At 36.0% G+C, this 24,984-nt stretch overlaps 1 protein-coding gene across 1 annotated transcript in view; it reads right to left on the minus strand.

The window, feature by feature from the left end:
• The window catches only part of LOC149085340 (uncharacterized), a 57,294-nt gene extending 40,822 nt beyond the window's left edge, over positions 1 to 16,472 (minus strand). Inside the window, exon 1 of the mRNA XM_089233303.1 lies at positions 16,105 to 16,472. The gene's annotated coding sequence lies outside the window, so the exon portion shown is untranslated. The remainder of the gene's footprint in view (positions 1 to 16,104) is intronic.
• Between the last annotated feature and the right edge of the window lie 8,512 nt (positions 16,473 to 24,984).

Here is a 24,984-nt window from a genome sequence, read left to right on the forward strand (position 1 = left end):
GCAGGCCTATAAAAATTGACTTTTGTCTGGTTTACATTTCATTTGATTTAGAAGTTTTTTGTTGAAAATAATATCGATTTTCCCATATAGGCTAAGGGCTTTCACAATCATTTGCAAATAAATCTATTACCACATAAACCTACACAAAAAATTTGTTTAAAAATAACTTGAGCAACCAATTGATGAAATGAAAATATAAAAACTGAATAGTTTTTTGATAAAATAAATTTTCTTTTCTTTTCAGCGAACCGCCGTTGCCTTTTTTATCCGATGAAACAGATGAAAGTCTCTTGAAACCTTAACAGAAGCATTAATCTGCCATCATGTTCGTATTCCAGCATTCTTGATATTGTTTTAGCATATACATTAACAAAAAAGAGAACTAAATGACGCGATGGAGGATATAGTATTGAACTAACCAACAAGTTCATGATCGTCTCGCCATGTGTACAATTTGAACCCAGACCTATCGAACTGGAAGTTGTTGAGTCAAATATTCAACAGAAAGGTGACAACGGATCAGCAAATTACAACGTTTTGCATATAAAAGCAGAGAATCTTTTCTCCCTGACTTGTAGATCACACTCAAGCAAGCATTATTTCTCAGAATGCTCCCATCAACCACAGATAATCAGCGTAATATCCTGCTCAATCAACCTGTGAAGATCTGAATTTTTTCTTTTTAATCATTTTTGTCGCATCACGGTCATTTTCTGCACACGAGGGCCAATTAGACCGGGACCTACAATTTATTGCCGATTCCGAACGGCAGGCTTGTTTTTTATACTCATCGAGAGGTTGGTGCGCTAACCCCTCGATGGGGGGAACTCCCTGCGGTAGCAATTTTTTGCTGTGGTCAAGTCGCCGTTTTTTTGTTGTACCCCTGTGTCAGGAAAGGTTTCTGACAAGGATGAACCGGGTATCGAACTCGCGACACCTCTAAACATCCTTTGGTACTTTAGGCAAGTATTTTCTTTTTAACATGAAGTTCTTAGAATGACGTATAGATGGCGAACACATACATTATATTTTTTCATTATTTCTCTATTTTCTAACAGATTTTCTTGTATTATACTATATTGGACGGAAGTGTAATTTTGGGTAGTGGGTAGAGTGGCTGCCTACCACCGATCGCTGTTTTGTTGATGATTGGGGGGCTCAAACCTAGATTTTCCGTATCGCACCTCTTTCTCAATTGTATTGTGTACAGTGAAACTGCACGAAACGGAACGTCAAGAGACCGAGATAATATTCCATTTTAGACAGGTTTCCATTTTATAAAGGTGCACATTAATCAATGAAGGGACCATTTTTTGATTCCGTCGAAGACAGGTTTCCGCCTCATACAGTTTCCGTCTAAAAGTCATTACATACTACTATGACGTGACGTGGTCCCACGTTATGCCAGTGAAATGGCGAATTCTCATTCGTGTGGAATTCTGTGACATAGGAATGTCACTCAAGAGCAGAGATGGATTAAAGTCGGTTGAGGTCCCGGGTGATAAGGAAATAATGGGCCCTTTAAATTAGAAAAAAAGTGTAAAATTGGGGTTTTGCGGGAACCTACAAAAGTCGGGACCAGGGCTCGCACCCGGTCCCCCCGCCGTTAAATCTGCCTTTGTCCAAGAGTCAGAGTAGTGTGCAGCAGCCTTTAGGCCAATATTACAATAAAAGTTTTAGAAAAGTTCTTTCATAAAACTTGAAAAATGCAACCGAAAAGCGTATCGGTGACATTCAAGCTTATGTAACCAACAGGCTTATTGGCTTCATTTTTCAAGTTTTATAAAAGAATTCAATAAAATTTTTATAGTGTAATCCCGGCCTTATATAAGTTTCACTGTTGTTTGCACCGTATGAGTTTGAGTGTCATCTATCTTTCACAAAAGACAACTGATAAAAAGGAAATATTTTTTACGCTACTGTTCAGAGAGAAGCATATCTCCCTCTATTCCCGCAGCCAGGGTTAATTATTTACACACAAGAGCAAAATATTTGGATATCAGGTGCCTAAATGTAAAGTCAAGTGATATAATTCAAACTAATAATTCACGTACTAAATCTCGTTATAATAAATTATTCCGTGGCTGATATTTAACGAAGTGACAATACCACAAGAGTGTTACCAGACACATTTGAAACACAAAAAAAAAAAAAAAAAAAAAAAATCAAGAAATTCGGTGAATGTGATTCATAAAGCAAAAATATAATATTTTGTGCTCAGATTTTTTCTCTTTTTTGCGAGAAATTCTTATTTAATATTTATAATAGGCAACATGCGTGGAAGAGGAATGAATAAAATCAAATCGAGCGTAATTTATTATGAGCGGAAAAACGGGGAATTCGCCATAAATTATTCCTTAGCCTCTCTCTACTTCTCTTTCTCATCCACACTTCGTTAAACGAGGAAAAAAAAAATAAAATAATAATGATAAAAAAATAATCAGAAGAAAACAACTTAAAAATTCATTTGCTCCAGAGCAAAGTTACCTTTAAAAATCCTTCTCTTTTCTATTCATGAGGTGCGTGCGACGTTGAGGTATAAACTAATGTTTTTTTCTGTCTTGAGTTTTCCAATTTTTTCAAAGTCGAATACCATTTATACATGCAAACTTCTAAAAGCACTTAAGCTTAATTAAAAATTAAATGAATAAAGTTTTCTTGGCCGCTGATGAACGCACATATTCTTCTTGAAAACTGTTCTACAGGGCCGGACTTGGTCATTTAGCGGCCCGGTGCGAGAACAGTTTTGTGGCCCTCTTGAATTTTACGAGAGATATCGTGTTTGAGTTAGGCATTAGGCCCAGAGATTAACTCATTTTTACTCAAAACATCCACTGGAATTTAATTTAGGAAGTTTGGTAAAAGTCTGAAAATTCGAATCAATCAAAAAACCTTTCCGAGGAGGTTCCAGAAAGCAGGGCCGTCTTAGCACATGGACATAGTGGATAGCGTAGGTCGATAAGGAGTTTCACGTAACGAGACATATGCAAAACAAAATATTGAAATAAGATTTGGAATCGATGTGACTGGCACCTCAAGTCTGATAGAGTGACAGGCCCAGAGAATCTCCTATGGTGCTGTTAAAACCATGCCCCCACCCCCCATTTCGAAACGCTGACAGGACTCTGGAGACCTTAGGTATAAGTCTTACTTATATTTTTTTCATGTAGTTGAAACTATAAATTTTCTTAAAAACCAATATAAAAAGCCAGATACTAAATAATAATAAATAAATCTTAAACTGGTCCTGTCAAAAATCAAGGCGCCATTTAAGGATGTAGAGGCTGCGAGAGTTCACTACCTTTGTGTGTCTGTTTATAAATCGCACATTTTCCATAGAATCAATAGAATTTCAAGTTTAGACTTTTAAAGCAGTTATATTAAAATATTATACGTAGTCAATGTAATAAAGTTCAGTTTTATGGCCCCAAATATTTTGCGGCCCGGTGCAATTGCACATTCCGCATCTGACAAAGTCCCTGGCCCTGCTGTTCTACCATATATAGAAAGTGCGGGGATTATGGAGTAGTCGGGCAATATGGAATACCGGATTTTCTCCGCTTTCAGGGATGGCCGCCAAATGGAACAGTTATAAGCTACTTCAAAATGCCCCCCGCCTCCCATGATGCTATAGACTCACTGTCACTCGGTTGTCACCATCATCTCAGCTGCTATAGGACAATATTTGTTTTTTCACTTCCTGAAATTCGCTCGTGCAAGTTTTCTAAGGTTTTTTTTAGTTATTGGAAATGTATCCAATAATTTGAAACTAAGCACAATATGCATCACAAGTGTTGTATTTTATTGTGTTGTGCTCATTTTTAGCGAGCGATCCTCTTCGGTTTGATAGAGTACTGTTTTTTTTTTTTCAAGATTATGTGTCGATAATATGCAATATTATAAATATCTCCCGAGTTGGAATAGAATATTTCTTCGAAAGTAGGAAAAAAAATGTTTAGGAATAATGTGTATCGTGTTATCTGTGGGGCCCATCTTGACAATTTCGGGATAGCGAAGGAGGATTGCATCTGTGACCAGGGTCAGATTAACCACTAAGAAAAATAAGTACGTGCTCAGGGTATCAGGAGAAAAGGGGCATCACATTTTTTACCCAGCATTAATAATCCAGTAGAAATTCAAGAGCACAATTTCCTTAAAGTAAGTGGAAAACCGTCCAAATAGCACCATAGACCCCCCCCCCTTCCCGGGAAAGCAATTTATTTGAGGCTCACTTACCAAGCTGAAAATACTTGTCTACCAATTTGCGTACTTACACTCAAAAATCGTAAACAGATCTAGTTATGATGAAGCTCTCAAACCGTACCCGGGTGGGTCCATGTGTTAAGACGGCACTCAGGGAGGCAAGTTCTACAGCAGTGGTCACCAACCTTCCAGACACACACACATTTTGCGTGGGTCAAATTAAAACTTTCAGTGAAGCCCGTATGCCACCAACTCCCACAGCAGTATCTAGAATTCACTGGGCAGATTCACTAAGACTTATTCTGTACAATGGTAAGTAGGCTAAAGGGCCTGGGTTAAAGAGGGGTGGGAGCTAAATTATTGAAGACTTATATGTGAATTTGAATATTTTTTCTCTAAACGTAATGCTTCTTTTTATGCCAACTTTTCCCTAATGTATATACTTTTCCCTAATATATATACTTTTCCCTAATGTATATACTTTCCCCTATACGTACATAAAGTCCACACTGCGTTACTGATGAATCTGGAAAGCGTCTCATTGTTATAAGTGCAGTCAAGCCCCGTTATAGCGCCAAACCCATTTAGCATTTTACTATTAATTTTTAGTGAAAAAATCTTCCATATACGGATTATAATGTAAGAAACCCGTTTTAGCGGCAATTCGTTATAACGTTATAATTTTATTGTGTTTGGATATGTATACAAAGTCAGTGTGTCATTTTCTAAAAATTTCCACATTTCTTCTCTCATTTCATTTTCCTTTTTTTTCGGAAGAAGTTGAGGATTTATCCTTTTCATTCCACTGTTATTATCAGTCACACTAACAACAGTTTAGAGCAGCTTTTCCCAAAGTTGGCAATATCGCCCCCTGGTGGGCGATGGAATGTGTCGGGGGGAGGGGCGATAGAAGCTACGGTTATAACATAGGATTCTATGGGCTTGTTGGAGTTGGGGGGCGATGGAACAAAAAAGTTTGTAAAACTATGGTTTAGAGCAAACAACTAGTATGGTGAGGGGGTTTTAGAAAGAAATTAAGCACATGAAAGTGTGTAGGCACCTTAGAGTTGCACAACTATGGTATTCAAAGAAACGGGTTTATTGATAAGGGAAAGTTTACAAAATGAACGCAGTGCACCAGTTTGTTTCAATCCAAGAAAATTTTTTCAACAGTGCATGTATTTACTCGCTGGTTATTACATTTTTTCTCCAGTGGTATCATCTCCCTGGATTTGCTCCATTCAGTCAGGGCTGCAACTGGGGGGGGGGGGAAGGAGGAGCAGGTGTGTCTGGTACGCCGAACTAGAAGGGTCGCGAATTTTACTCAACGAATAAAAATATATTTTTCATTAGAATTTTCAATCCTAATTTCTTGAAAAAAATAGATCTTTCTATATATTTATCTCTCTCTTTCTTCAAGGACTTTTTGAATTCAATATTGTTTATATGATATTCAAAATTGAAATTGCAAAGTCGTGGGGAGGGGGGGGGGGAGGGAGGCACCAAAATTACTCAAGTGCTTAGGGCTTCCAAACAATGTGACTCTTGTAAATAGGCTATGACACAACCGCATCATCAGCTACAAAAAAAAGAGGATGAAATTTTCATTTTTCATTCTCACAGACTCATTAAATATTGAATTCGTTTTCTTCATTTTCAACCCTCTATTCCATATTGCCCCGTAAAAACGATTTTTTTAAATGCCTTTTTTCTCAGATATAATATTTATTTTCAAATGCGATACACTTGTCAAATGCAAAAACAAGATTCCAAATTTTCTAAACATACAGATTTCAGGTTTCTTTAATGTTTTAACGGACTTTAATGTTTTAAATTAGAGTAGGGTCAATCAGTAAGTGTGGCACAAGAAATTAAAGTTTGACTTTGAAGCAATGCTGTGGATAAACTGATGGAGCTGCGAAACAATTTTTTTTTATTATTTTGTCCATAAAATAAGTGCAAATACTTTTTAATCCAATTTGGGACAAATGTGTCATAGTTTTAACAGAAAAAGTTTTTTTGGAAAGCTAGTTGGTATGCCACACCTACCCCTTGAATTGGGGCGAGTGTGGTTTCAAAAAAGGTAAATGTGACATCAATTTTTTTCCCCTTTTAAAAGAGAAATACCGGAGAACCTATAAGAGAGTGAGGCTAATTCGATACCTTTCTTTCCTCCCGACAAGAATATTTTTGCATACCTAAAATGATAAACTGTCTTCTAAACATTGAATACAAAGTATGTTAAGTATAAAAATCCTGAAAAAACTTTAAAAAAATGTACTACCAGAAAAAACATGTTTTTAAAAGCTGTGCAGTTAAAAAATAAACATGAATAAACAAAAAGAAACATAAATTCTGAAGATGAGTTAAGGTGTTTTATGGACATGCACTTTAGATACAAATTTCAAGGTGCTGTGAATTCTAACGAATGTTTTCAGTGTTTTCTGTAAAACGGCCAGTATGTGATCAAATGGAATTAAGGAAACGTATGACCCACTAAGTAGGAACTCATTTTTTAAATTAATTCATGTACACATTTGACCCATCACTTTTACTTAATTTTTATCATCTGCTCCTTAAAAGACGACTCAATCATATTATAAATGTAAATACAAATACAACGCCACAGCAGGCAAAATGCCCAACGAGGTGGCTGAGAAAAAGATGACCAAAACAAATATGGATGTCATACACTTTAAAAACACAGCAACCCAATTAAAAATGAAATTACAAACAATATATAAACATGATAAAATATCAGACAATGCCCATAAAGAATACTTATGGTTGTCGTATTCTAAGTATGGATAGCCTCTCGATTTACCCCAACATGTTTATCGTATTTCTTTTTGAACGTGTCAATTCTGTTACAATTAACTACCTCCGGGGGTAAGCTATTCCATTTATTAACAACCCTATTAGAGAAAAATTCCCTGCGACACCATAACCTTGCATTGTCCCTCACCAATCGATACTGGTGTCCCCTTGTAAAAGCAGTCGATTGGCGGTGTACTAAAATTTCATGGTCCATCCTATCCATCCCATTGAAAATTTTAAACACTTCGATCATATCTCCTCGACACCTGCGTTCTTCTAATGTAAACATATTCAAAAAATGAAGTCTCTCTTCATAACTCAAGCCCCGTGTGCCAATAAGGACACGCGTAGCTCTTCTCTGCACCCCTTCAACCAAGTCTATGTCCCTCTGCAGGTATGGTCTCCAAAACATTACAGCATACTCCAGTCCAGGACGAGCTAAGCCTCGAAAAAGTGGAAGAATGACTTTAGGAGAACGTGAAGAGACCTTTTTGAAAATGAGACCAAGCATTCTATTCGCTTTTTTGACCACCGCTGAACAATGTTCAGAAAACCTAAGCCGCTCGTCAATGAGAATTCCCAAATCGGTGACCTTAGTTGCAGCCGGGATAGTGACACCATGCAACTCGTAAGAGAAACGTGGGTTTTTTGAAACAAAATGAGCGATCATGCACTTGTCAACGCAAAAGACATGCTCCATTCACTTGCCTATGCTCCAGAGAGCAACACCCTATCGCTTTGATTCCCGATTTCCCCCATTAGCTTCACGTTATCTGCGAATTTGCTAGCAATCCCATCGATAACCTGATCGAGTTTATCGATAAAAAGTGAAAAAAAGTATGGGCCAAGGACACTTCCTTGAGGATCTCCACTTGTGCAACTGGCCCCCAAAAATTCATTAGCACATTCCCGGAGGACCCTGGAATAGATATAATCTGGTCCCGGTGCTTTACTTGCACACACATTTTTTAGAAGATTTAGGACTTCCACTTGAATATCATTGAGGATTTTATAACCCCATGCAACTCCCGTACATTGAAGATCATTTTCTCTATTGAAAACAGATACGAAAAAGTGATTGGAAGCACTGCACATGCCGAAATTGCTCTCTACCCTAAACCCTCCTATCGAAGGGGGGGGGGGGCAACGGTCCCTTGCGTCCATTATTGCCGTATCTAAAAAATTATTTTGGGTCAGAGTCAATGTTATCTGAAAATCTAGATTGAACTTTCTTTAAATCCCTTATCACTTTCTTTAATGCCCTTCTTTTATCAGTAAACAATGACAGGTCGCCTCGTCCACTTTTATACTTCCTGAATGCTCTTTTCTTTTCAAGATAAATGTTACGCACGGTATCCGTGAACCATAGGGGGTGCGATGTACAAACACGCTTTTTGGAACAAAGGGTATGACATCATGCAAAACAGAGGACAGCTTCATACTAAACTTCCTCCCATTGACTTACCACTCCGACTGATTCCAACTGGTCTTTGAAAACTTCTGCTAACCGTTCTCTCAAAACATCAAAGTTAGTTCTCCAAAAACAAGGAACCAGTCTTTTGTTATCAACCTTGATCGAAGAAAAGTTACAGAAAAAACTAACGATACGATGATCACTGGAAGAAAAATCGTTCCCCGCCGAAACATGTTCAATAAGATGAGCTGTAACTACTTTCAGATACAAATTGTTGAAACAGGAAAAAATAGTGTTGCAATCACGCATCAATTTTCTTTAGCATAACTTGTATTTGGATATTTGTGTTTGCATGGAACCTCATAGATTATCTCCTTCATGCATGTTAAATGCAGTTAACACGAGTAGTGGATTGAAAATCAATTGTATGTGAATGTTAATACAAATGTATTGAGACAAAAATCGCTTGAAAAATATTACATTTTTACAGGTGCCACACTTACCCCGTCGTATATTTTTATGCGGGGTATAAGAGTGAAACCCCAGTTTATTTCATTACTGCTAATTAAAAAATTAATCTGATATTATATACGTACTACTATGTAAATAAAATTCTACTGAATATTTTCGTGAAGATTTAGTGTAACTACTTTTTTATGGCAGAAAATATCACAATTTGACTAAACAAACTCTGAATCTGAAATTTAATTCCTTGGTAGTATCCTTTTGGTGTGACAAAAATAAATATGTTTAATTGTGCCTGTTTCACTTTCTTATAATTAATATATAGAGACCCCAGATCTTATTATAAAGTAATATATGTTTGATATCGAGCTACAAAATTATTTTAAAAAATTACAGCCTGTCGCCAAGCTTACTCCGGTTGACCCTAATTGAAAAAATAGAAATGGTATATATATTCCATGTAACCTGCACTTTCTATACAAATGTCGAGAAGTAACTCCGAAGTATCGAAAACTATACTATTTAACAACATTATAGTGTAATAGTGATAATGTATATTTTTTAGGAAGATAAAAAAATAAAATTTTTGTTCAAAGTTATTTCCAAAAAAAAAAAAAGAAAAAAAAAAGTATCCAGCAATGATTTTTTTGAAAATGGTATCGAATGAGGCATTTGTTTGAACATCGTTAGGAATTCCACTTTCATAATCCAACCGGTTAGAGGTCGGCTTCACTTGACACCTGAAGCTAGAGCCAACAAAGGATTTCTACTTGAATCTTTCCCCTCTATTTTCTTAAGGCAAACAGCTTTTACTAAGATCCCTTGTCATTTCTGTCAGATCACCAGATAAAAACAGCTCCTAAAGGATTTTGGGTCCCGGCCGCTGCTGTTTCACTATGAGATTAGTGATTAAGACTTGGTCTTCATGGCGGACTCACACACTGTCTTTTTATGGAAAAAAGCAAACTTTTCCTGTTATTTCCTGCGATAATGTACAGCACTTAATTTTCTATTTCTTTACGAAAATATTTCATTTCTTTTATTCTTTAGAAAGAAAATGCATTATTTCAAGATAAATATTTAATGGTGAAATAGAACTGATTAAACTTTTTCAATGGGGGATGCCAGAAATACAAGGAAATCATGCGAGGTTATAACTTACATCGTCTTCAGCAGTGTTGTGAAAATACTAGGTGCGCCAGAAGTTCCGACCTCTTTGAAAAAAAAAAAAATTTAAAAAAACATTCAAACATAGACAAACGGCTTGGAGCATTTGAAAGAGAGAAGGTTTCAACGTTTTCTTTTACTTACTACAAAATTTCTGCATGTTCACCTCCAGTGATGCGGCGGATGTCAAGCCTATATAGCATTTCTTATCATGTTACTTGTAATAAGGTTGTTACAAAGAATAGAAGTTAGGTAAAACAGATCGTTCTTTTTTGAATGCTTTATATAAGCCGTTTGTCCCTATCTTTAAATTTTTTTAAATATAAAAAAAACAACCAGTTTTTCTTCCATGTTTTCTTCAAAACATGTCAGAACTTCTGGGCCACCAGGAATTTTATGAAAGTACAGATATGAAAAAATCAAAAAAAATCCACAGAGTCAATTAAAAAGTTCAGTGGCACCAGCCACAAATATAAAAATAAAATCAATAAATTATACATAATAAAAAAGTTTTTTTTTATTTTTTTATCCACTTTACATCCACATTCGTTGTAACACCCATATTATAAATAACATGGCAAGAAATGTTATATAGGCTTGACATACTGCGCGTCAGTAAAGGTGCACATGTGAAAATTTTTAGTAAAAAAAATTTTGAAAAATCTCTCAAATGCTTTAAGCTGTTTGTCTCTATCTTCAATAGCTTTTTTAAATATATTTTTCAAAAAGAGTCAGGATTTCTGGACCACCCTGTATTCTTTCGTATTCAACAGTTATCAGACCTACCATGTATGGAAATTTTGCCATACTAGCACTCTCTCATTTTCATTTAGCCACACATTCACTAAATCATTTGGTATTCCAAAAAAAAAAAGTGTAGAAATGCTACATTTTATGACTCCCCATTCCTCTCTCAGTGAACTTATTATATTGGGTGCGGTAGCCCAGGTCGATAACATACTCGCCTAAAGTACCAAAGGATATTTAGAGGTGTCACGAGTTCGATACCCGGTTCGTCCTTGTCAGAAAACTTTCCTGACACAGGGGTACAACAGAAACGGCGACATGACCACAGAAAAAATTGCTACCGCAGGAAGTCCCCCATCGAGAGGTTAGCGCACCAACCCCTCGATGAGTAAAAAAACAAGCCTACCGTTCGGAATCGGCAATAAATTATAGGTTCCGGGGTCTAATTAGCCCTCGTGTGCAGAAAATGACCGTGGTGCGACAAAAATGATCAAAATGATCAATGACTTATTATATTATCTTATGACGAATACCGTATTCTCCCGCATTAGCCGCTAGGTCGGGAAACTGTGGGGGAGACCAGAATATCGGGAATACCTGAATTTTCTGTCACGCCAGGAAATTCGAGTCACAAATTTCGGATAATTCTTAAATATCTGGACTCCAAGAATCGATTGAAATGGCTAATTCGAAACTTGTCTGTTCTCTACATTTTAGGGTCAAAAATCAATGTCAATCTGACCAATCTGTTTTACAAATACATTGAGACAGCTTTTTAGCCTTCTGCTACCACAAATCTGGATTTGTGGAATCTAGATCAAAAATTTCGGTTACCAAGTTCGCCTAGATTAGACGATTTAAAAATGAGAACATAAATAGATTGCAAAGCATTTTTTGTATTCTGTAATCATGTGTGTAAAATTGGAAGAGGTGGATAAAAAAAATTTAAAATTGCACGACAGAACGTGAGGTACTCGTATTACAAAAGGGATAGCATATTTCTTCAATCTCTCAAAAATGCAGAAGAACGTATAGAATACAGTACCTGTTTTTCGTATTAGGTTGACGATAATTAAATTGAAGCAGTAAGTGAATGCTCAATTTTTATTACGTCATCTATTTCCTGGACAAAACGCGTTTGCTACAGTTAAAACTAATGTTTTATTGCTATTCACGCACTTATTCTGCATTTAATATAAATTCTGTGCTCAGATGGCAAAATGTTATAAGTCGCTTTTCCAAAATTTCACGATGGCAAATTCGTAAATAATATTTTGCCAAAATGCGATACTGTGGCTTTTTGACTTATTACAATTTGCCTCGGTTGTTTCCTAATAAACTGAAACAGAAAGACGAAATTTTGCCACCTTCCAAAATTTTGACGAACGAGACTCCGGAATGTGGACAACTCAATTTTTTGGGAAAAGTGACTTATGACATTTCGCCATCTGAGCACAGAATTGATATCGGTCTATTACATATATTTCTGTGGTTCTCATTAAACCACTCCTTTGCCTATCATGCCGAGGTTGCACCAGACTGCAACATTCAAAACAGCTGGCTGATGCACAGATGAATTTAGAAAAGAAAGAAAATTCAACTGTCTTTGCCGGAATCGAACCTACGTCCTCTCACTAACTAGCTAGAGCTGTAAGGAAGAATTGAGGTTCGTTGCCCTTGTAGTCTAGTGGTGTAGCACGCTCACTCGGTAAATGAGAGGACGTAGGTTCGAGATTCCCCATAAAGGCAGTTGATTTTTCTTTCTTTCATGAATTCATCTTCGCATCGGCCAGCTGTTGAAACCTTAGCGGATAATGGATAGCAAAGAGTGTGGCATCATCTTTGGATATGCTAGCTAATGCGTGAAAATAAGGTAACTGGATAAAAATTGCTAAGTTGGTAACATATGATGCCTAATCGCTTGCATTTGAATGGCTGATAAGTCAGTTTGGACGAAAAACAGCTTTTTTAATGTATTCATCTTTCAAACTCGTAGCTATGCAGATGGAGAACACGATAAGCATATGAAACTTAGCGCTGAAAACTGATTCTCTGCTTTTAAGATTATGCTTCAGACTTCTTCTCATAGTTTATATATATATATATATATAGGGAGTCTCAAACACGAGAGAAAATCTCCTGTATTTACCCCCTTCATCGTTGGCGTATTTCAATGATGAAGTGCGCATTTCGCATTCATTTCCCGTGAGGTTCCTGTGCTGATAGATTGCTGAATTTTCTTTTGTGCTTCGCTTCATCTACTCGCAAAAGAAAATCATGCATACAAAAGTTGCTGGCAAAAACCCATCTAAGCAAATTTCACCGCAAAGTGCCTCTATCTAAGTAACTTTACCTCCAAACGCTCGAAATATTTTTCACCATATGCATACATATGCATGGTCCACTTCTGTTTCTTATAAGGCCTCGGGAATTCTGATGTGCATAACTGAAAGACATTCGCTGGACAGATATAACACTAAGTATTTTTTTACGGTTTTATTTCGGACATGATTTTTTAATACTAAAATAAATATACTCATTTAAGAAATCACACGTGGAGAGAGAGAGAGAGTGAGTGAGTGATCTTCAATAAAAAAAAATCCAACCTACCTGTTAATTTTTTTCAGTTTTGTTAAACTTACCTTGGATGAGCAGCTTTAACTGAGATGTAACTGCAGAATTCATTTACAATCGAATTTTCGGAAACTTGAACGATGTATGTCACATTGGATAAGAGATTTATTAACTTAAACCTGCTGCTGAAGCCTCGTTGAATGGCCAAAATACTTTATCCCATTCAAGTTTAAGGGAAATGGACGTTGCAGAGGAGAACTCCACCCAAACTATCATCAATAATTATTAAAAATTTGTTACGCTGTTATAGTTTGCTTGAATAACCCCTCATTTTCGTTGGCTTTCGTTTTACTCCCTAATGTTCAGAAACATTTCACGAATAATGTTTTAGTTAACTCATCAATGTTTGCTCATCATAATTTATGGGTTTTAGTTCTTACTTGTTATCTATCGTAATCATTAGTTATCAGAAACAAATTTGCAAAAGTATGTTCGATATTATACAGGAATATACTAAGTTTATTTGTCGAAGATCTGATGAACTGACACGATGCAATAAATAAAACAATCCATCCATGGAAACATATTCAAAGTAATAAAGAAGAATTTATTTTATGTTGCTCATCAATGACAGCTTCTATACTACGCCAGTTTAAATATCTGAGAATTGTGACTGTTTTCAATATGCTTAGTCATTTGGGAGCCACGGAGCTCACTCTAACAGTAATCCCTGCACAGCTTACCTACGCAAAGTATGTTATCAAGTCATTTAAGCTTCTCAACGACATTAACGACATATCTCGCCTCCATGAAAGCCTCTTATTTTAGCATTGATATCCATTTTACAAAGGTGCTCACATACATAAAAGCATTGATCAATGATAAGCCCAGATATTTTTTAAAGTTCATTTCTCAATGAAACAAGAGATTTATTAATTTAAACATAATTTTATTAATTTTTTTTGGTGATATATGCTTTTATATTGAGTTGCTGTATTTGACATCTATATCTTTTATGGGCATAATTTTTTCAGCCACCTCGTTGGGCAATTTGCCTGTGTTGTGGCCTTGGCATTTGCATTTGAAACATTTTTCCCTATACCCCCCTTACATAGCACTTGCTGAAAATAGGAAGAAAGTCATCCTACTTCATTAAAAAGACTGGCAATTCACCGGGATTTGGTGATTTATACCATGCCACGTAAAAGGTTAAAGGCTTTTCTACGCTCTTGTGGTACTACTCTCCAATACAGGGCCGTAGCTAGAAATTTATTTCAGAGGGGGGGGGGGGGGAGTGACTAGTATTTCGGGGGGAGCAACAAAGTGATAGAACAACAGATTTAATCATGTTATTCCATAAAAATAAATCATTTTTCAATATTTCGGGGGGCAGAAACCCCCCCCCCCCTCCCCACCTCTCGCTACGCACTTGCTCCGATAATATACATTTTTTCTGCGTTAAATAATTTCGATTTTTAATGATAATAAAAATAGACCTAATAAAATAGTTCTTTTCTTCTTTCTTTGGTTCCTTGGTATTTGACACAACTTAGATGAAGTTTGGGTAAGGCTGGGATTACACTATAAAAGTTTTCCAAAAGTTCTTTTATAAAATTTGAAAAATTCAACCAGCAAGATTATGGGTTGTATTTGCTCGAATGTAACTTATGAGCTTTATTGGCTGGATTTTTCAAGTTTTGTAAAAAGGATTTTATCAAACTGTTATGGTGTAATCCCGGCTTTACTCAATCGCTAGTCTAAACGAAAGATTTTATCCAGTGGCACCTTTACAGCTGGGTGGCCGTGGGCAGGTTCCAGGGCCTCGAGTCAAACAGGGCTCTTAAATTATTGAAAAATTTTATTTGTTCCGAATTTTCACCAATTTCTTCGTTTAGTGCGAGCATACTTTTTTGTACGTGTTTTTAAGCATTTCAGTTCATTACATGGACGGTATGTTTGTATCTTGACGCCTCCCCTCCAAAAAATGTGTAAAATTGGAACAAGAGAACTCCCAAGGATATTTGGACTTCGAGATCACAAACTCATTGAGAAACTCCTGATTTTATCGATACGCTGATGATGACTCGCGAGCTGTTCGATGGGGTTAAACTAATTAAACGTTTGACATATAAAAACAACCATATGAAAAGTCAAAAAGTAAATAAATAATAAATATATATAGTAGGGGTCAAAAGAAAAACGACACAAATGATGTTGAAATATTATGCTCATCGATTTCGCATTTGTCAAAATGGAATTTATAAATTTATAATTAACATCAGTGTGACTGATTGACAGCTAATTTTCCCCGAGGAGTGCATATTCAACGTTAAAAACTACAAACCAACACGGATAAATCCTACCGATTCCATCGAGTGAAGAAATTTATTATATCAGTTGACTAAGTTTTCTAATATCAATGAACACTATTTACAGAAGCATAGTGTTCATTATACCATTAATAAAATTTTGAACATGCTACGACCACCTGGAATTTCAAATGACATAGCTCATCCTTTTTTATGGGAATAGAGCTTTTATCGAACGCTACCGAAACCTTGACCTCTAAAACAGACTTCAGAGAATCGCATCTCTTCAGAGACAGAAGATCTTTCAAGTATCTGTAAATTATTTTATGACATCACACATAAAATGTCATGGGCATTCAACAGTTACAAAAAATTCAAAATTCAAATATCTAAAACTCAATTTCTTACCTAAATTCTTTCTTTCTACTTGATCCTCATTCCTTTTTATTTTGAGGGAAAAGGAAATTTATGTACCTTGTGCGGCTGTTTATTTTCCCATGTTGAACCAATCATTTTCTTTTCGTTCTCTTATTATTAGGTATTTCAGGATTTTTTTGATGGAGAAATTGGGAAAAAAAGGGGGAAAATAGGATTTGAGGGGAAAAAAAGCTCTTTGATGGTTCTATATACTATAAAATCTGCACACGTCGAGCCCGTGGTGTGCTGCTACTGCTTTCCTTGAGTACTATTGAACTGGACAAAAATATTAGCGTGGGAGCCGAATGCTTTCCCAATACTGCTTCTTCCAGGATCAGATCGGGATGTTGTGAATTCCGAAAAAGGGCGCCGTCTACTGGATAAATCTTGCTCACCGGCATCCGCAAGTTCGCGGCGGGATTCTGTGTTGTGCTCTACTTATCTGCTCCCATCACCTGCGCAGAAAGAATCTGATATCATTTGCGTGAAAATGTATCTGTTCTGTGAATCATTCTTCCGCCGCATTTCGAACCGTAATACAAGGATGCCAGGGGTAAGAGGAAGAACAAAAACAAAAAAAATGATGGAATGCACACACACATATATATATATATTTGTATACATTATAATATATAACAGAAGAAAAACTCCAAGAAAAAAAAGTGAAAATACGGGACAGCAAGGAAAAAAAATTATAAAAAAAAGAATTTGTATCGATTTCCCTTCTTGTAATGCTTCTTGATACTGTTTGCGTTTGAACCAAGCTTCGGGGTTTTTTTTTTTTTTTTTTTAATTTCTGAAAAATGGAAAAAAGTTTTTTTTTATTAAAGTTTGAATAATTTTGAATAAATTGAATGGGAATGTCTTTCTTTCTCCCGATAACACGTTTTCACTATCTTTTTTTTTCTCCCGAAAGTTGGATTTATTTTAAAAATTTTGTCGCATGCTTTTGATTTATTCATTTATTAGAAATTAAACTTTAAATTTAGTTTTTTATGAATGCATAAATATGATGAAAAGTTTCTTAATGAATATAATTTCCCGCAAAAATTTTATTTATTATTGTGGGAAAAGAAATCTAGTTCATTTAAGTCGTTTCAATTGAATCTATTATGCATGTAGGGTCAACCCAAAAGATTTCAGCAGTGAATTAATTTCATATGTAACAGAGTTGAAATTCGAAACTTTTTGAAATATTCTCTTGAAATTGAATGCACTTTTGCATTTTTTAAGGACAACTTCCTGAAAGAATTTTGAAACTTCTATCTAACAGACCGTTCAAATGTCCTATGAATCTCTGCTTTTGCATTCCATGGAGATATTCTCATAATTCAAGGGAACAACGATTTTTCATCTATATAGGTCCAAATTGTCAGTTAGTGTTTGGGTTTCTAAATCATACGCATAAGCAGGACCGTATTAACCATTAAGCAGAATAAGTTAGTGATTAGGACATCAGAAGAAAAGGGGCACCACGAAAAATTATCAAATAGGATATTTATCTTAAATTTAAAACTATTTACTGTTCTTTTTTTATTGATTCGATATTGAGTAAAATATACTTGTGTGTGTGTGGGGGGGGGGGGGGGAGTGCACCAACATCACTCAAATGCTTAGGGCCTTCGAATGTCTTAATCCGGCTCTTGCGCATAAATACAGGTTTCATCACCTGTGGCGATGTTTAGAAACAGCTGTGAAATTTTTTTCAACATAAACTAGCCTATTCCTGTGCTCCCGTCAGCAGATGTTCCACCAAATGACCTGCAACTTTTCATACGCTGAAATATTGATGCGAAGAAGTCTGAAAAAGTGACTTATACTTTGGATAGTATCTGACCAATCTTCTAGCAAATAGCGTTTAGATTTCCATTGATGACCATAACTTGCATGATTTCGAGCACTACGTCTTTAGCGGATCCTCTCGTGCAGAAGATATCTTCCAAATTCTGCTGCCCTTGTTGAACTGATGGTTTCAGATTACAATTGTTGCTCGGTAGGTGCAATGCCACACATAAAAGGTTTTCACCAAATATTCAAAAAACTCTTCATTTATAAATGCTACCCCTACTTGAAACCCTAGAAAACCATGACTCAAGTGGGCCACTTGGTTGTTTTGCAATCGAATCTAGTCTTTTTGAAGGATTATTTTTCTTTTGACGTATCAATTAAGTTCAATCCAACAAAATGTCTGAATCAACTGATGGGAAAACAGATGAAACAATTTCTTTCCGATTACTATTGCTGCTGCACCGCAATTGAAACCAGTAAGTATTATTTTTATTTTGTCATGTCATTATTTTCTCGAGTTCCCCGCCCTTTTTTTTTCTCTTGGTTTTTTTGTCTTCTCTTATTTATTATTATCTTATTTGTAAGGATTTGATTCAGAATTATCTAATTCTGAATCAAATCCTTACAACTAATGTCTAAAACCCAAAAAAATTGTGATTGCTAATAAGAGCCATATCTGGGCTTCTCAGCAATTTTTATCCCGCTTATATTATTCTGTATTTTTTGTATTTATGAATAAAATTGAATTGAATTGAATTATTTGGTTTGAGAAAAAGCTGGATAGTTGCTAGTGAGAAATCTAGTAATTTAAAAAAAATTTCCCTGTGCGATTGCAGTCTACTTTTTTTTAATGTAAATCTTTTTGTATAAAATGCAGATATATAAATTCTTTTAGAAAGAAATACTCCGATAAATTTTCATTAAATTATGAATTAAAAATTAATTAAATCTGGATTGAAATTTAGAATTAGGAATGTCAAGGTTCTTTAAAATGTTCCGCTTGTAATACCAAGAGTTTTCTAGTTATTTTTCTACGTAGATGGTAAGAATGTTAATCCCCTAAGCGGAATTGACGAGATATCTTGTTTCTTTAAAAGCATCTTATTTTAGTACTATATTGACAAGCAAAGAATTTTGTAAAGTTGAGTTCTAAATGGAGCACTTTTTCCTATACCCCTTAGTTTGCATCTGCTGAAAATCAGAAGAAAGCCTACTTTATTAAAAAAGATACGACATTTTGAAATTTTTTTAGTGATTTCTGCTGCGCCGCTTAAAGAGTTAAAGGGTTAAATAAATTAATTCTTATCAATACAAAATTTAGAAACAGAATCAGTATAGACATGGTGAATGCTATTTTGGAATTTGTGCCGGCCTACGCAGAAGAAATACAAATACAAGCCACAACAGGCAAAATGCCCAACGAGGTGGCTGAGAAAAAGATGCTCATAATAAATATGAATGTCATATATTTAAAAAATACAGCAACCCAATTAAAAATGCAATTACAAACAATATATATTCATGATGAAATATTATACAATGCCCATAAGAATACTTATGGCTGTCTTATCTGTCTGAGCTGTCATATTTTAAATTTTCTGCATTGATCCTGAAACAAACTGGATTGATGTACACAAAACGCAGATTCCAATGACTTTTAGGGATTGTGTCAACTTCTGCTGAAGTTATTGAATATTGAAGACAACTTGTGCTTTATGTGATTTTACCAATTTTAATAATTATTTTCACGATAATAATGACTTAAAATTAATACTGGTTGTTTAGGTCTGGTTTGTAGTTGTTTTTGACGAGGAATCTAGGTGATCATTTTTTTGACTGTTGGCAACACTGATTACTGAGATAATTTTTTTTTTTGGCTTAATTTTTTTCACCTTGCCTTAGATAAGATTCCTTCCTCAACTATATTATGCACCTTAGGAAGATGAAAGTTGCCAGATCCTCATAAAACTTACATAAATATCCCTGCTTGTATAAATTACGATAACAGTCTTATTGCCGCCATCTAATGGAGTTATGCTAAAAACTTCCAGAGTGACCTTGGTAGATCTGGTTTTATTTTGTTCCTTACCTTAGTATTATATATTTGTTTTCGTTATCACGAGATTCTCCTCGAAGCTTTTTCTTCATCATCAGTATATAGCCCAACTCTCTTATTATATTTCTCTTTTTATTGGTACACGTGTGCGGATTTTCTATCAATTATTCGTTGCTTTATCGGCAGGTGTTGTGATGGTAGAACAATTACGGTCTTGTTGTACGGACAGTCGCTTACTTCCACCTTGTCGAGGTTCGTGAACGAAATCTGTCGATAACTATCGTATTCGTTAACGGAAATCGATTTCCAGGTCCCGGGATTTAAGCTTGATCCAGTAAATGATGGCAGTTTACATCGCCAGCAAACGACCTGCAAAATCTTTTCTAGGTAGAGAAAAAAAAAAAGAAGAGAGAGTTGCCCAGACACTCTTACTATAGCCTTTCAAAAAATCTCGTTTCTTTTTTTTCCCCCTTTAGGTAAAAACAAAAACGCGCTTCCGATCGACGAAGGCTTTAGAAAGATATGAGACAACACAAATATAAATTATAAAGTACATAAAGGAACTTTTAAAGATAAATTTTCCGATATTTTTTATGAAAACAGTTCGGTGTTTATCCATGATTAGCCCGTGCCTGTAATAAATGGGTGTTATATAACAAAAAAGGGTGTGTTAATAATCAATTTTGATGAACTAAAGAAGGTTCAAGAATAAGTATGTTGAATTAAAATTTGTATTCCTACTCTAAGTTATCTAATCATCGAAGGGACGTATCCATTGAAATATTAACATAAGTTATTCACTCGAATTGACATTCAACATTTAACAATTTCGAATCCTTCGTCGAGCTAAGTGTGTTTTAGTGATATCAGCAAAACCCGTAATTTAATACGCTAGTTCAAAGGTATTTTCCGAAACTTTTCCCTACGATCAATTAGTTCATTGTTTCGAGAGTTTTATTAATAATGGAATTGTTTGCCCGATTCTCGTTACCTTCGTCGAGTCTATTAAGCCGGAAAGAGTTATACGACCGGCATTTCCCGTGTTTAACGTCAAATTTGGCAGTTTAGCCTGTAAATCAGGCGATGCTTCAGCTTTGCTTTTAGGTTACATAATTACACCGATAGCCTTTTCCCTTCTCTCTCTATCACCTACAACCAACTCTCACCCAGTGATGTCATTAAATCAGGTTGGACGGGAGAAGGAAACAAGCTCGAGGGCTCCCTGATTAAATCGATTGCTTCCCTACAGCTTCCACGAGGTTAGGGTTTAGGTATGTTCCCAGAATAATGTCCACTCCTTTGACCATTTCATTCGCTTTCTTTGGCTTCTATTGCTCATTGCTACAGTATATTATTTGGACGATGCATTATTTGGTATTATTCCTGGGAACACACACACATATGAATGCAACGTTTATTGCATGTGATGCTGTATCGTTGATACTGAGAAAGTTATATCACATTTATATTGTACAGTGAAACTTCGATATTCTGCTAATCAAGAAAACATATCGTTGAAGAGGTATTATCGTTATATCGAAAGGCATCATTATCATCACGTCATCAAATTTATGCTGTTGTTGTCATTTTTTCTAAATCGGCATTGTTACTATCTTTAGAAAATACCCTTTCAGGTATTTATTCGCAGCAAAAAATTGTAATTGATTAGTTGATTAATAATTATTCAGTTAGATGCACTGTCCCCGTAAAGTTGTTTATTGCGTTGCACTTTTGTGTTGTACACAGAAAATAGCAACACCAATTATGTAGTTCCTTTGCGCTTTCACTGATTCTGTGTAATGAGAAACATTCAGAACGACGAAAACGAGTGAGGAAGTTAAAATCAAATTTTAAATGATTTTGAGCAAATTATTTTGCCGCCTGGCAGTCGAGTGGAGGGAACTAGCTTCTCACTGTGCAGGTCTGGGTTCCGGCATGGATGTCTACTAATCTAACACTACAAATTCCCTGGACGGATCATGCTGATCTCTTGGAAATACGTGAGAAGATCGCGTTATTATTATTATTAAAAAAATATCGTTGTAGTGGTTTTGAAAAATCTCAAAAATATCGTTATAGAGGAATTTATCGTATTAATGGATATCGTTGCATCGAGAGGAGTTTAACACATTAGACTACATGCAATTCCAAACAAGATTTGAAAAAATATCGTCGTGGAGGGATTTATCGTTTTATAGAGTATCGTTGTAGCGAGGTTGCACTGAATATTAAAAAAATCATTTGTATAGAAATATCAATTGATTTTTTTCACGATGTGTGCAATCAAATGATTTTGTTCCAACAAGAGATCTCTCATTATAGATTGCGTAAATTCTAAAATATCATCGCATTATCTTAGTGAAGGAAAATGAGTTATAATATGTGTATAACAGCAAAAAATTAATGGAATTCATAACGGGCTACTACCTTGTCAGCCTTTATGTGAAGGCCATGGCCCGATCCAATACATAAATACACAAAAGTTATGCATCACCGGTAGACAACAAGTTCCGTTGCTTTGGGACTTTGGACACTGCGGTCCAGAGGTTTTTTGGTACTTCATAGGTGCAGTTCGTACCTTATAACGCCTCCCCACAATGAGGAAGGCCCCTGGATGTCTGTTCCTTCATGTTTTTTTTATAGCTTATAAGTGTCGCTGAGAAAGCCAAATTCATAGAGGCCTTCCTATTTTCGTAAGGGGCCGTTGTAACAACGAGAAGTTCCTGATGTGGCCCTATGTCGCAAAAGGTTAAGTGAGCAATTCAAATAAAAAAAATCTTCCGTTTCTCTCTTTAAACAAAAAGTGATTTAAAGGTTCTTCATAATCAATGGTAATCATCGTATTGAAGTTTTACAAGATAAATAAGCAGTATTCATGGCACGTTTGAGCCGCGTGCGAACATTTCAATCTTAATGATTAATGCTGCTTCGTAGATACCTGGAAAGTTAAAAAGTTCCGAATTAAGACCTTGGAGAAAGCTTGAAAAAAAGACTTGAAATGAACAGAAATAATGAAATTTGCCTCAAACTCCTGTTTTCCAGCAACGATGAAACAAACTAAATATGATTTATACAAGATGGGAAAAAAGTCCGTAGAAACTTTAAAAATTCATAAAACCCGGAAAAATAACCGAAATAAAAAACGGTTTGCAGGGTTAGCATCACTAGGTTACGGGAATTTCTTCAAGACAGGAAAAAATACCTAAAAAACAGCCGATAGGTGGCGCGGGTAAGAGCGACTTCGGTGGAAATATGCAAATGAGACGGTTATAAGAACTTGAGCTCCTGATCCGCAACCAGTTCACCGTTGTAAACCGTGTATGTGGACCTGCTGCACTCTGCCGTTGCTAGATTTGTCTCACCTGCAATGCGTTATTCCCTGTGGTGGTGCTCATGTGGAATCATGTGGATCACACACACACACACACATCTCCCCGACACCTGCGTTCTTCTAATGTAAACATCTTCAAAAAATTAAGTCACTCTTCAATACTCAAGCCCCGTGTGTCAACAAGGGCACGCGTAGCTCTCCTCTGCACCCCAAGTCTATGTCCCTCTGTAGGTATGGTCTCCAAAACCTTACAGCATACTCCAGTCCAGGACGAACTAAGCCTCGGAAAAGAAGAAGAATAACTTTAGGAGAACGCGAAGAAACCCTCTTTAAGGATGAAACCGCCCCCCGCGAGCATTCTATTCACTTTTTTGACCACCGCTGAACAATGTTCAGAAAACCTAAGCCGCTCGTCAATGAGAATTCTCAAATCGGTGACCCTAGTTGCATCCGGGATAGTGACACCATTCAACTCGTAAAAGAAACGTGGATTGTTCGAACCAAAATGAGTGATCATGCACTGGTCAACGCAAAAGACATGCTCCATTCACTTGCCTATGCTCCAGAAAGCAACACCCTATCGCTTTGATTCCCGATTACCCCCATTAGCTTCACGTCATCTGTGAATTTAGTAACAATCCCATCGAGAGAGATAACCTGAACTAATTTATCACTGCCACATCTGAACCCCCATCCCGAGCGGATAATAGCAAGTCCCGGTACTCTGACAGAAACTCACTGATATCCGCTCCTACCTGATTCCTTCCCACTCACAGGATAACCCACAAGGGCAACTTTCGACGACGAAAAACGTCTCGAACGTTGTTAATTTTCCCCCCAAGAAGACAACAGCGGTTGAAACTCAGAAAATCCCTACACAGCCTGTTCCCCAGTTCTTATATTTCACCATAAGATTCTCATTTCGTTTTTTTTTTGTATCCTGCGTATATAATATGGCAAGTGTAAGATAACAGATGAGATGGCATATATGAGACCCCCTATAATTGCTTTTAAAATATACCTCCATCCTAATGTGTACATTCATAGTGCCCAGAATATATTCATAGTAGCCTAAACAACGCATCCCTAAAAAGTGTTGAGATACCAAGTACTATTTATACTTATTAGTATTAGCTAACTATCTATTCACTAACACTAAAACAATTAGGCCCAAATAAAATTACTGAGAATACCCGGGAAAAAGTATACACTTTTTGCTAACACTAACGCCCCGAAAAACCCACGATATTATATCAAAGAAGCGGGAAAGAACACCAAAATGGCTGGAAACAAAACCAGATATTCCCTCTTATACAAGCACGTGGACGAAGAAATTGACTATCGACAAAGAAACAACGGTCAAAAACCTTGCGGAAGTGGAATGAAAATGAAATGAGAGCGAGAAAAAAAAAGTTTAAGTCGATCGAAAATACCCAACGAAAATGAAAAAACTTGAGAATAATACAAAAAGAACCACTTATCTCGAAAATCCGACAATTTTGGTCTTTCTCAAAATCCGGTGGCAAAATCAAGCTAAAGTGAATAATTAAACACACAATCTAGAAATATAAAGAATGCACCTCAGAGTTTAGAGTTTGACCCAAAAACCTAATAAATAAACACGCTAAATAAAACTCACGAGAACGAAGAAAAACGCAAAATGGCCCACCGACACCACAGACAATCCCTCGGCAAC

The sequence above is a fragment of the Pholcus phalangioides genome, unplaced genomic scaffold (genome assembly GCF_987345545.1).
Source record: "Pholcus phalangioides strain wild (caught in Gottingen) unplaced genomic scaffold, Ppha-v1.0 ptg000007l_1, whole genome shotgun sequence".
NCBI classification, from domain to species: domain Eukaryota; kingdom Metazoa; phylum Arthropoda; class Arachnida; order Araneae; family Pholcidae; genus Pholcus; species Pholcus phalangioides.